General features: G+C 27.4%; 1 long non-coding RNA gene across 2 annotated transcripts; it reads left to right on the top strand.

Annotated features, from left to right (window-relative positions):
• Positions 1 to 1,135: 1,135 nt before the first annotated feature.
• LOC149058805 (uncharacterized) lies at positions 1,136 to 7,307 on the top strand. Of its 2 annotated transcripts, XR_016190538.1 has the most exons (6): positions 1,137 to 1,328; positions 1,470 to 1,481; positions 2,812 to 2,838; positions 4,707 to 4,748; positions 5,773 to 5,811; positions 7,014 to 7,307. It is a non-coding gene; the product is annotated as an uncharacterized LOC149058805 (long non-coding RNA). The 2 variants fall into 2 exon arrangements; XR_016190539.1 differs by lacking the exon at positions 5,773 to 5,811 and having other exon boundaries at positions 1,136 to 1,328; positions 4,707 to 4,739.
• Positions 7,308 to 12,740: the final 5,433 nt, after the last annotated feature.

Below are 12,740 nucleotides of genomic sequence, written 5' to 3'. Positions count from 1 at the left end.
CATGCGATAATTATTGAAATTTATGATTATTATATATATCTGAAATAATTATATATTGTATAAGTTTACGATACCTATCCAACAGATTTTTTCCCTATATAATCCGGATGTGCATTACGCTGAATGTGCTATATCACAGTACGTTGTTAAAAAAATATGGGTTATTTATTTTCGGTCATATTTTTAGATATTCGAGTCAGCAAAAACGTCAGACTTATTCTTCACAAGTAAAAAAACTGCGTATTCAAGAGATATTATGCTTGTTTACATGTTCGATCGCACAACATCTACAGGTCGGCGTTAGAAAATCATTGGTATTCAATTCGATCCCAAGAATGTGCAGTCATCATTATAGCCTGATGGTCATTTTGTCTTCACTTTCCGAAATTGGGTTACCCAAAAACCACATGAGGTTGTTATAACACATCCATTCAGAATTCGGTGTTTGGCATCTTATTCTTATTACCGCGGACGACGGGCAAATCTCATGAGCAGTGTAATCTTAAAATGTTAGTTGGTTTGCTTCTTAATTCTTATGGAAGTGCATACTCAAACTTTGTAAAATTATTCAATTCATCAATTATTTTTAAGCTCGTTAGCACAGGCTTTAAGAGTTTAGAACAATTACATTTTTTTCATAAATCAACATTTCACCTTCTCCTGATAGCTGATAAATTATTATTCTGCACTTTAGACGAAATGTTCAAAAAAACAATTATCATAAAATAATATAAAAGTAACCAAAATTATCTATTTTTATTATAATTTCCTACAAAGGGGCATCGTTTGCAATGATCGAATAGGGTAGAGTTTTATTTATTTCAGAAACACTTATTTCACAATAGAATACTGATTCAATACATTACACAGAATTTTTGGATCTTTTTAAATATATCTAAAAATCATATAATAACAAAAATAATTTTATGTTATAATTTACAAACGAATATTCGTAAAATTCAAGGAACAAACATTGAAATATGTTGGTTCTAAATATTTTACTAGATGGTACTTGTTTTCATATTTTGGAATTCTTTAAAATCATGTATTTATTCAAGTGCTATTGTGTTATTGTAGCATTTTTTTATATTTGTATGTATTATGTACTATAAATACAAGAACACTGTAAATTTATTTTCAGTATTCAAAATATTCGAACTTCTGAAATACTTATTGTTTAAATCATGGCAAAACTCAAAAAAATTAAAATGTCTTTTTTTTTGGAAATTTATTGTTAGTTTTTTTTATTGTAGGTTTTGTGGAGATGGTGCTGGGAAATGATGATAAATTATGGACTGATTTAAAATATGAGGTCAAAAAGGGTCTAGGTTGGTATATTAATATATTAATATATTCAATGCGTAACGTGTAACATGTAAAATGTTTAGTAGGAGTATAGATTTAATACATATTTAATATTTGATTTATTATGTTTTCTTGTAATCTCAATTTATTATTTTATTTTTTAGAACCCATAATTGGTAAGTATATGCTGTATTAAATATCAAAAAAATAAAACAAACAGTTTGATTCATTTAACTTAAAAGGTGTATACGAGTATATAAAAAAAATATTGACTCTTTAAAGATATTTTCCCAACATTTTTGTTGACGCGTATAACCACACAATACTACGGTGGTTGTATTCTCGTCGAATATGAAAGTCGGATAACAGGTATAGCAATTAGTATATAAATAATCGAATAAAATTCATATGACTATAAATTAATATTTGTGGATTGTACTAATTACATGACAAAATACCATGATATACATAATTGTCTTATTAGGTCGATAACTTACATACTAAATTTTTACAATTATAATATTTGTCGAAGCTGACCTGGTTCGAAGTCTTCGCAATCGCCGTCCAAGTCTTCACGTTAGTTGGTGAGAGACAATAAATTAGCTGGCAGCACACCACAAATCTGTCAGTCCTATGTGGAAAATACAATGGCCGTTTGCACACGTTTTATAACCACACGACCGATCGTATGTAAGCCGAGAACATACAAAAGGTAGCACATCAACTGCTTGCATACAAAAATAGTTTTCTTTTAATCCGTCTGTTGAAAATGGCGGCGTAAAACGCACACGTTTTTGAGTATTGGGTATCTTTACCGTGTTAATTTTTATCAGTGTCCTGCAGCCCGGCTGCAGGCCCTGGTTATAACACTGACTGTATCATACAATTTTCGATCTGACGATCTATGTTTTTCTAGAAAAATGTAAACTTTAAATTTTGTTCAACCTTGCATTTATTAGGTTTATCAACTGTCGAGTTTAAAATAGGAATCTATACCTACTAAAAATATCATAAATCAATAATAAAGATATGTATATGTATATATGTATTTTTTTTTATAAATTATCAAGTTCAAATTTTCATTTTAATTAATTCGTCGATGATATATTATAGTTCTTATAAGTTTTTACGTGGACTCAATAGTTGAACGCGAGATTGAAAATTTTGATCCGATCGTAATATTTGGTTAAGGTAGTAAGAAGCATATGTATATTATTATCACACAGCCACTTAACAATATTATATTACAAACAAAAAAATACAATGTGATCGCGCGGACGATGAGTTATATTTATTTGTCCACTGAAAAATTGCATACTTTGCATACACAAATTTAAATTTTTACCTGAAGACGAATTAGTTTTTTATGATAGTTGTTGTTAAATAAATAATACTGATTTTTATGATTTAATTTATATGAATTACTGATTGTCAATTGATATGCAATATGCTTAAATCTGATTCACTTTGAATTAAGTACTAAATTATTTTATAACTTTGTACCAGATACATTGGAATTAGAAGGATTCAATGGTATGTAATACAACGTACAAAATTTAAACATTTAAGTCAAAAAAAAAAATAATTTATAAATATTATTTTATAAAAAATCAAATAAATTTAATCCATATCAAAATAACAAAGTTTGACGCTGATGCGATTTTATTTTATTATTTTTTAATTTAATTTATTATTACAGTATGATTATCATTAATTATATTTAACACAATAAGAACATTAGATATAAGTTGACTGGTCATGAGATTTTGGTTCCATGTCTTTACGCCGACGGTATCAACGCCGACGGTATCAACGCCGACGGTATCTACGCCAACGGCATTAACGCCGACGGCATCTACGCCGACTAGTATCTACGCCGACGAGTTTATCTACGTCGATAGTAAATACGCCGATGGTATATTTTTTTACAAAACGAATGTATTTCTATGGGACTAATATAAGAATAAAAATTAACTAATATGAAACTGAAAATTATGGAAAATTAATTATGTTATTAAATTTATTTTTTAAAACGACGAGTGCCCCCTTTTACTTGCGTAACCCGTATATATACAGGTGCCGGTTTAATGATTTTTGTTTAATGATTTGTTCGATTCTAACATTCGGTCTTATAAGAAGTCAAAAGCAGCCATGCCACTTGAATTTGTTTTAAGCCAGAAGGGCAACCAACAGTTGGTCAATAAAGGTTTTGTGTATACCACGGACAAAATCAAAGAAGACAAACACATACCCATAACTGTGTTATCGAGACACAGCATTGCGAATTAAAGAAATCGTTGAAGACTATAGGAATCGCGACACCTACGATTATTTGCAGGGAATTTCTCATAATTTCCAATTCCAATCTTGCTAAATGGCCAAGTTTAGGGAGCACTCGTCGTTTTAATAATGTCCTTTTTAGGGCATAAAAAGGCTCTTTTCAGAGCAAAAAAATATTTATTATTAAAAAAAACTAGGCAACAACGAGTTAGGTATTTTATTTTTAATTATTTAATAACATAATTAATTTTCCATAATTTTCATTTTCATATTTTTATATTAGTCCCATAGAAATACATTCGTATTCGCTGAGTGCGCTGAAAGAGAGCTCTTGCTCTCAGTTTTTTTGACTATTTTATTGCATATGTGCACAGGTAGTGGATCTGATGAAGGAGGAGCTGTAATAGTATTTGTAGCTGACCAGGCTGCAGTTTGTATATGACATTGGTAAAATTGAGAATTGCTAAATCTATGTCATCAAGTGATTTTAGTTTAATGTATAAATTTATTTCTTTATCAACTATTTCGATAAAACTTAGAATGGTCTGTGAATTTATTAAATAGTTTGTTGGATTCTTTATATGTTGGGGAAGTATTAAGAGTTAGGAGCACTGATGAGTGATCGGAATTTAAATGAAGTAAATTTTTAGTATTACTAAATAAGTTATTCAGTATTTTAGTCACAAATATATCCAGAATATCAAGATTTTTTTGGAAGACGGAGGCCAAAACGTTGGATCAGGCGGGGCTAGAACTTTAAATCTTTTTAAATTGATAAAATTATACAAAGTGACTCCACGTGGGTTATTCACTCACACTGGGGTTTGGTATTGAAATCACCGGATATCAGTAACGATAAGTTTAGGGGAGAGTATATGGCAGCAATAGTGAGTGTTGTAATACTTATTTTTAAATTTGATAGCACAGGATTGGAGATAAGCTTGTGAAAAACTAGGCAAGGAATAAAAATCTATAGTGGATTTAACAAAAATAGTAGCCCCGTGCGTTGTGTTATCTGGGTGATTTGTTTTCATTAAAGTATAGCCAGGAATATAAATATTCGAATATTTTGTAAAATAAGTCTCAGAAATGAGAGCAATATTAATAATATTTTATTATAGGTACAAAAAATGATACAACAAGTGCATATTCTGGTACGAATGGTAAGTAGTACCCAGTAGGTACGAAGAAACAAGGTAGTCTGAGTATAATCTATGTATATATATACTGCGTATATCTACATGGTGAGTATAGGTACCTACTAAGTTTATCGTTCATTGGTATTAAAATAACAGTATAATATTATTACGTTTAGTAAAAAATAAATATACAATCGATTTGTATGATTATTGTTGTTTTTAATATTTCATATAGAATAAGAAGCTATTTTCATAATAATATATTTAATTTCGTGATACTCGTATTATCCATCATAGTTCATAACGAGCATACCTATTCGCCATATGACAACTGATAATAATAATACTATTTTTACTATTTTTAAAAAGTAATATTATAAAATTAAATATATCCCAAAAACACCTTTCTTTACACTATCAATCAAATTTTAAATTATTTTTAAGATCTATGTTCCCCTCCCCGAGGACTAACCGTTAAATGTTATGTATGCCATGGTAAATTCGTGAAATTAATCCTTTGAAAACTTCATAAAATGAAAAATCGGCTTTTTCATATATTCAAAAGTCAAAATTATTTTACGAAATTGTCACTTTTTCATAAAATAGACACTTTTATTTGACATCATGTGTTTTATAATTTTTTATTTTTTTATATAAGAAAGAATCCGCGGTAACATATTATAGGCCATTGAGTGTACGGTGAAACTGTTGGGGTTATTTTTGTGTATTTGTTTGTAGGTTTTTAAGTTGGTAGGTTGTAACACGTATCTGTGTATGTGTGGTTATAAGGATATGTTGCTAAAAATCTCGGGTGGTCACCCATCCAGGAGGTAGTAACTGCGGCCAGTGCCCAGTACGCTCAATGCGTTTCCACACCTCACCAAGCAACGTAATTTATTTATTTCACAATAAAAGGGATATTAAAATAGATGCAACTATGCAAGTAGTTAAAGTAGTTTTTATTACGAGAAGAAACTTTGATAAACATAATATGTACATATATGTGTGTGAGTCTCAGTTAACTCAATCATATTTTTATATTTTTCAGAAACGGCCAAAGATTACCTTCTATTTTTAAAGAAAACGAGTAAAAACATATTATTACGCTGCAACTCGTTTGCGCACATTCAATATTTTTTACCTGAAAATCGACAACTCACTTGCGCTCAGCGAAATCAGTCATTTACCTGAAAATCGATCAATCGTTTGCGCACAACGACACATTCACACACACATGTATTATAATTTATAGGTGTAACGTTTCAGACTGAAATACAAACTATCAAATATTTGATAGCAATATTATCTTATAACCGATAGTTTAGATTATATCATTTTGAATTTTTCAAACCTAACTACTTTTAGTACAGTTTCAATAGTTATGATTCAATACAATATCGGTAATTATAAATTCAAGTAAATATCGTGTTTTAGTTAGTAGATATTACAATTTTAGATGCACTAATAAAAATGTCGTGCGAATGTAATTGTTATTAAATTAAACAAAATTATAAAAGTAGCCGAAACTCATTATCATGAAGAGTAATATAAGATAATTGTACAACAAACTTAGATCACAATGATGTAAAATTTCTACGAAGATCAATGTATGAATCCAGAAAAAAACATTATCAGCATTATCCTAAGACTGTTAAAGTGCGAAGGAAAATGTGTGGGTGAACAAGTTATGATAGTAGGGATTTTTGTCACGGGTAGCCAAAATATTTGTGCTCATTCGAGTTGTGTTTTTTTGCACGAATGAGTTGTAAAAATGATAAATGTGTGCAAACGAGTTGTAGCCTATAATTATTATTAATTCAAATTAAACATTTATAATAGTTTAGATTAAGCTCACATATTATTATTGTTCTCAAATCCTTTCTTTTTAAACATTTATTAATAATATGAAATCAAAAAAAAATGTTTTTTTCTAATTTCTAAGTTGTTTATACTGTAGTCTGTAATCAAACATCTACATAATATAAAATAATTAGATTTTTAATTTCAAATTTAAATGATATTAGATATTTAAACGAAAAATATCGATTAAAATTATTTTTTCGTTATTCAAAGTGAATAAATAGACAAAGACATTATGAAATGTTGAATTTTCAAATTCAATTGGTTTACAAAAACACACATCATTATAAAATCAATACATTCATCGCTCTGCCCTGCAGAATCTAAATTAATGTCGTCACTCAAAAATGAAAAACCATAATATATTATGAGTTTAGACTTGCCAATGCGGTTTTCATTGTTTTATTTATTGTTTGTCTTATTTTGCAGATTTTAATTCAAATGATTACCGGAAGATTTATGCAGCAAATATATCATTGTTTAGAAATGAACCCAAGTATTTTTGGAGACCTGCCAAAAACGAAATAATTCAGTGACAAGGTTACAGATATTATTAATAATTATTTATTTGATGCTATACATCGAAAAATGTATGTTTAAATAAAGTTACATAGAGATAGCTAGTAGTTAAACGAGTAAATGCTTATATTTTAAATAGGGCCTGAAAATTATTTAATTTTAATTGAATTAATTAAATAAATAATATCAACTAATTGTACCTAACTATTTTAAAATCGAATATTTTTTTTTTGTTATATAAAAAGTTACTAAATATACTCCGAATCATAATTTTAAGTAATTATTATAAGTATACAAATTGTTGGTAAAATAAAGTTGTTACCATCAAAAAAATCTAAAGTTTACATGTAGTGTTAGTATCTTATAAAAAAAAATATGAACATTTTATGAATATTAGTTATTTCTAGATAACATTAAATTTGAAAAAACAAAGTTCAAAACTTTTCGGAATAATCAAAATATAAAATTTTTAAAAAGTTAAATGTCTCGCCTTAAATTGATCATAATGTTATATATTTTTATAACTTGTTTTATAAATGAATAACAACTTTTTAGATGCGTAATTGAAACCAAAACATTAATATATGTACAAACACTATGTATGACATGTGAATAAATAAAAAACACCTGCGTTAAAAATTGTTTTCTAATACCTATGCCTTATAAAAATTTAAGTTTGCAAAAACGAATTATAACAATATCCAAAAATGTAGAATGTATAGTTATAATACTTATTATAGTTTACATTATAATATAGTTAAAGAAAATTACATTTAGATCGAACTGGATCCAAAATCATAATATAAATTTCTTTAATGTATTACTATACTATAGGTACGGCTTTATTTACAGATTGGAATACGTTTTTATTTTCTAAAGCTCATAAAGAAAGTTAAATACTTAAATTTCTGACAAGTAAAGTTATCAAAAATAGTAGACGATAAAAAAATAAATAGTTGTTAACAAGTTAATTCCAGTGTGATATAATTATTAATTTCACCAGTATGAATGATATTTTACAAGAATTATAAAGATACATAATTCCCAACACCACAAAAAAATATAAAGTTATTTTTTAAATGCAAGGTTTACCTGTTGATTATATAACAATCAAATAATCATGCGATAATAATTATAAATATTTGAAATAATTGTATATTGTGTAAGTTTACGTAAACTTTACGATATCCAACAGTTTTCCCTATACATATAAACGGATATGCAATGTGCATTACGCTGAATGTGCTTATCACAGTAAGTTGTTAAAAAAATATGGGTAATTTATTTTCGGTCATATTTTTAGATATTCAAGTCAGCAAAAACGTCAGACTTATTCTTCACAAGTAAAAAACTGCGTATTCAAGAGATGTGCTTATTTACATTGTTTGATTGCACAACATCTACAGGTCGGCGTTAGAAAATCTTTGGTATTAAATTCGATCCCAAGAATGTGTCATCATTATCCCGATGGTTATTTTGTCTTCACTTTCCGAAATTGGGTTACCCAAAAACCACACGAGGTTGAAAAAAATTGTTGGGTGACAAAAAAATAAGAAAAGTCTGTAGGTAGCTTACTATCTTCCAAACAAATTGGCCTTGCCACCGTATTCAGTACGCGCGTTCTTCACTTGCCATTATTATATTATATTAAATGACCGAGTTAAATTATTATATTATTATACCTAATTTAAAATATCTGAATAAAACGCTATAGCTTGTTTCAGTACAAAATATAAAGAGGCTAGGTAAGCGATTGATTCCGGTTAAGTAGTTACGTTAAAAACTTAAAAATATTTAAACCTAAGTTTAAAAAAAAATCATTTAATGTTAAATGTTTTTTTATATACAATTTAAATTAAAACGGGGCGTGTGGGTATGATGTATCTATCTCATGTCAAACGACTAAAATTTAAAAAAAATTAAATAAAAACGTCATAAATGCCATGTTACGTGATTAGAACAAATCGAACGGGTGAATTAGAGTAATAAATAAAAGAAATAAAGAGAGCTCTGGGGATTGTTTTTTTCTATTAAATGAAAATAATATTGTGGGATATCATTCGATTGAGTGTTTATGCGTCTTAATGAGGAAAATACGCATTGGTTCACTTTATAGTACAGTCATTTACGTAAATATATATTTAACTTTATTGCCGAAAGAGGGTTTTAAAAATGTAATGTGAAATCCAAATTACATTTTATCGATCCATTCATTTCAATTGAAATATTTGGTTATATTATTTAAATTTTTACACTATTGGTGAAGTGAATTGTGTTGCGAACAAACTCTGTTTAAATTAAAAACTTTATATGAAATTTCATAAGTCAAAATCATAACAGGAACATACATAGCATTTTTGAATATTCTACAATTTTCCTTCTTGGTTCTATTTAAATTGAGGATTCAAAGTGCACCATTTATAAGGGGTTTTATATAGGCAATAATTTGGTTGATTATTGTAATAACAAAATAAAAAATATTGATTAAAGGATAAATTGATCAATTTTCATTACTTAATATTGGCCGTTGCAATTTCTATATTGTATAATTTAAACGCATTAGTAATAATATGATGTTTACTTTGGATCCTTCTAATGAATTTAATCCATTTATAATATAATATTATATATTTATATCTGAAGCAATGTAACATACTATTAGATTATATTAGTAATATTACTTTTTGATATTCATTATTCATATTTTAATAGGTGAGAGTCCTAATTCATTAAATGTTGTTGAAAGGATCTAATGAAACTAAGATAACGGTTTTTCAAAACCTTTGTAGTGTAGTTTTGTCAACAAGCATGTCAACAATTAAAAAAGGTATATTTGGCAGGAAAATCTGTTAGAATCCCCTAAAAATAAACGTTTTGATCGGATACTAGCCGCTATCTAGTGTGTACTTGAGACATTACAAAATAAGAATGTTTGACTTTTAGAGGACGCCACACCCGCATGTGTTGTATCCGTCTTACAAAATCGTAACATGGCAAATTTACGCTCAGCAGTTCACGTTTTACTCTTTTAGCTTAAAAATTAGAATGATATAAACCTGTTATAAAAATTGATGGTAAGAACATTGTCCATGTTTTGTTGGAAGTATTTTTACAATGAATTCAGTTTTTAAGTGAGTTTTGCGCGTATACTAAATTGTGAATTAAAAATGCCAATAACTCACTTAAAAACTGAATTACAGTCGTTGACAGGATGGTGGTATGAATAATATACTATATTATACTGTTCTTGAACGCTACTGCTATAATCAGTTAGAACAGCACGATGAAGGCTATAGATTTGTAATTTTTCTTCATAATATGTAAATAAAACATACAACTCCTTCCCATTTTTCTCGGCCCTTACTAGTTACAAAAACATGATTTTGTTTAACCAAAATAAACTTGAGAAGTTTTTTATATAATTACATGTCAAATTTTCAGAAATTTCAAATGTAAATACAATCGATTTGAATAAAATTTGAAAATCTGTCACGTGATTATATAAAAAAAACTTACCTTTCAAGTTAATTTAGACGGAAAAATCATTTTTTTGCAATTAACCAGTTATTCAGATGGAAAGTACAAAGCGCATGTTATACGGTAAATTTTGCTACCAAAACGACTTTTTAAACTCTTAACAGAAGATTTTAATAATAATTAAATACAATATATAGATATGAATCTAATACTTTATAGGTTAGATAAATAAAATTATATAATGTTATGCATATATATAGTTTGATATGATTAATATACAATGATAATACAAAAAGCGGGTAAGTTGTAGATGTCGCTCTGCTGTACAGTAGGTTACAAGTGGGTTACTGTAATGGATGGAATTAAATTTGAATCCAATGAGGCAATGATATTATATCATTGTATACGAAAAACGATTCTGAGCGGAAACGGTTTATTTTTCCATAGGATTTATTATAGATTATTAAAAAATTTCAAATCTTAGATTTAAAAAGAAAAATTTTTATGAATTTTCTAGTTTAAAATAATTTACGAATTTTAGTGACTTTTAAGTATGTTGTCAAAATTAACATTTGAATGATTGTAAAAAAAAAAATGTGGCTATGTATTTCTTTTATTTTCCAACTGCTATTGTATAAATATGTTAGACGGCCTTGTATTAATTTTTTAAATCTTAGATTTAAAAAGAAAACTTTTTATGAATTTCTAGCTTAAAAAAATTTGCGAATTTTCGTGATTTTTACGTATTTTGTCGAAATTCAAACTTTTAATGCTTATAAAAAAAAAATAGTGACTATGAATTTCTTTTATTTTTCAACTGCTATTGTAACAATATGTTTAAAACCTTGTATTAAATTTTCAAGATCTTCAATCTAATAAATACATTTTTATCGATAATTATTTTAAAAAAAATTAATAATAGAAATAGTTAAATTTTTGAAAATTGCATGGTGGATAGTATATACTTATATACACATTTGGTGAAAATTTCATGTATCTATGGTCATTTGTTTTAAAGTTACATCAAAAACCAAAATCGATTTTGTCGAAAACTGAGTGTGCGTAAAATTTCCCGTTTTTCCCTTAATTTTTAGTTTGGTTTTCTCGATTATTTAGAAAAATATTGAGAATTTTTTTACTTTTGACCTCCCCCCCCCTCCCCCAAACTACCAACTAGATTCACTTTCTGATCGAACGAGGTAATGAAGTAAAAAATCGAAGCGTGATGACAGACACACAAAAAAAAAAACACACATCATGGTAATATCAATACATTCATTGCTCCGCTCAGAACCTAAAACTTTACGATAGGTACTGTCGTTGAGTCGTTCAGAAATATAATTTAATTAGATTTTAATACGGGCTAGTGCATTGTAATTGGAACAGCTGCAATATTTCAACTTATATTAGTGTGATCATAATAGTATTATACAATCGGGCTAAATGAGTGAAGTTCAAAATGATATTAATTTAAAAAAATTTTTTTATATGATATACTAATATGTAACATTTGTTAAGAAAGAACTTTTAAAACATACCATTTATTATATTGTAATTTATATAACTTTATATACATAATTTTTTTTTTTTAAGGAAAAAGCCTCGGTAACGTGACTATGATAACTTCATATTAAAATATCCAGTATTTTTATTTATTTGTTAATAATAATTAAGAGTTTAAAACTAGCAGTACACTTATGATTTGAACAATGAAGGTATATTTCTCAGTTTGTACACTGATTATTGTACACATCGCAAATTGTATAATGAAACTTGTACAATCTAGTTACTTTGTACAGCAACATTGTACGATTCGCGATGTGTACAAAAATCACTGTACAAATTGCGGAATGTACAATTCCGGACATTTTATGTAATGTATTTTTTTGCACAAATGAGTTGTAAAAATGGTAAATGTGTGCAAACGAGTTGTAGCCTATAATTATTATTAATTCAAATTAAACATTTATATTAGTTTAGATTAAGCTCACATATTATTATTGTTCTCAAATCCTTTCTTTTTAAACATTTATTAATAATATGAAATCAAAAAAAAATGTTTTTTTCTAATTTCTAAGTTGTTTATACTGTAGTCTGTAATCAAACATCTACATAATATAAAATAATTAGATTTTTAATTTCAAATTTAAATGATATTAG

This window comes from Diuraphis noxia, unplaced genomic scaffold (assembly GCF_037042655.1).
Source record: "Diuraphis noxia isolate RWA-SAM2 unplaced genomic scaffold, SU_Dnox_SAM2 contig0002, whole genome shotgun sequence".
Taxonomy (NCBI): domain Eukaryota; kingdom Metazoa; phylum Arthropoda; class Insecta; order Hemiptera; family Aphididae; genus Diuraphis; species Diuraphis noxia.
This window is presented reverse-complemented; position numbering and strand designations above follow the sequence as displayed.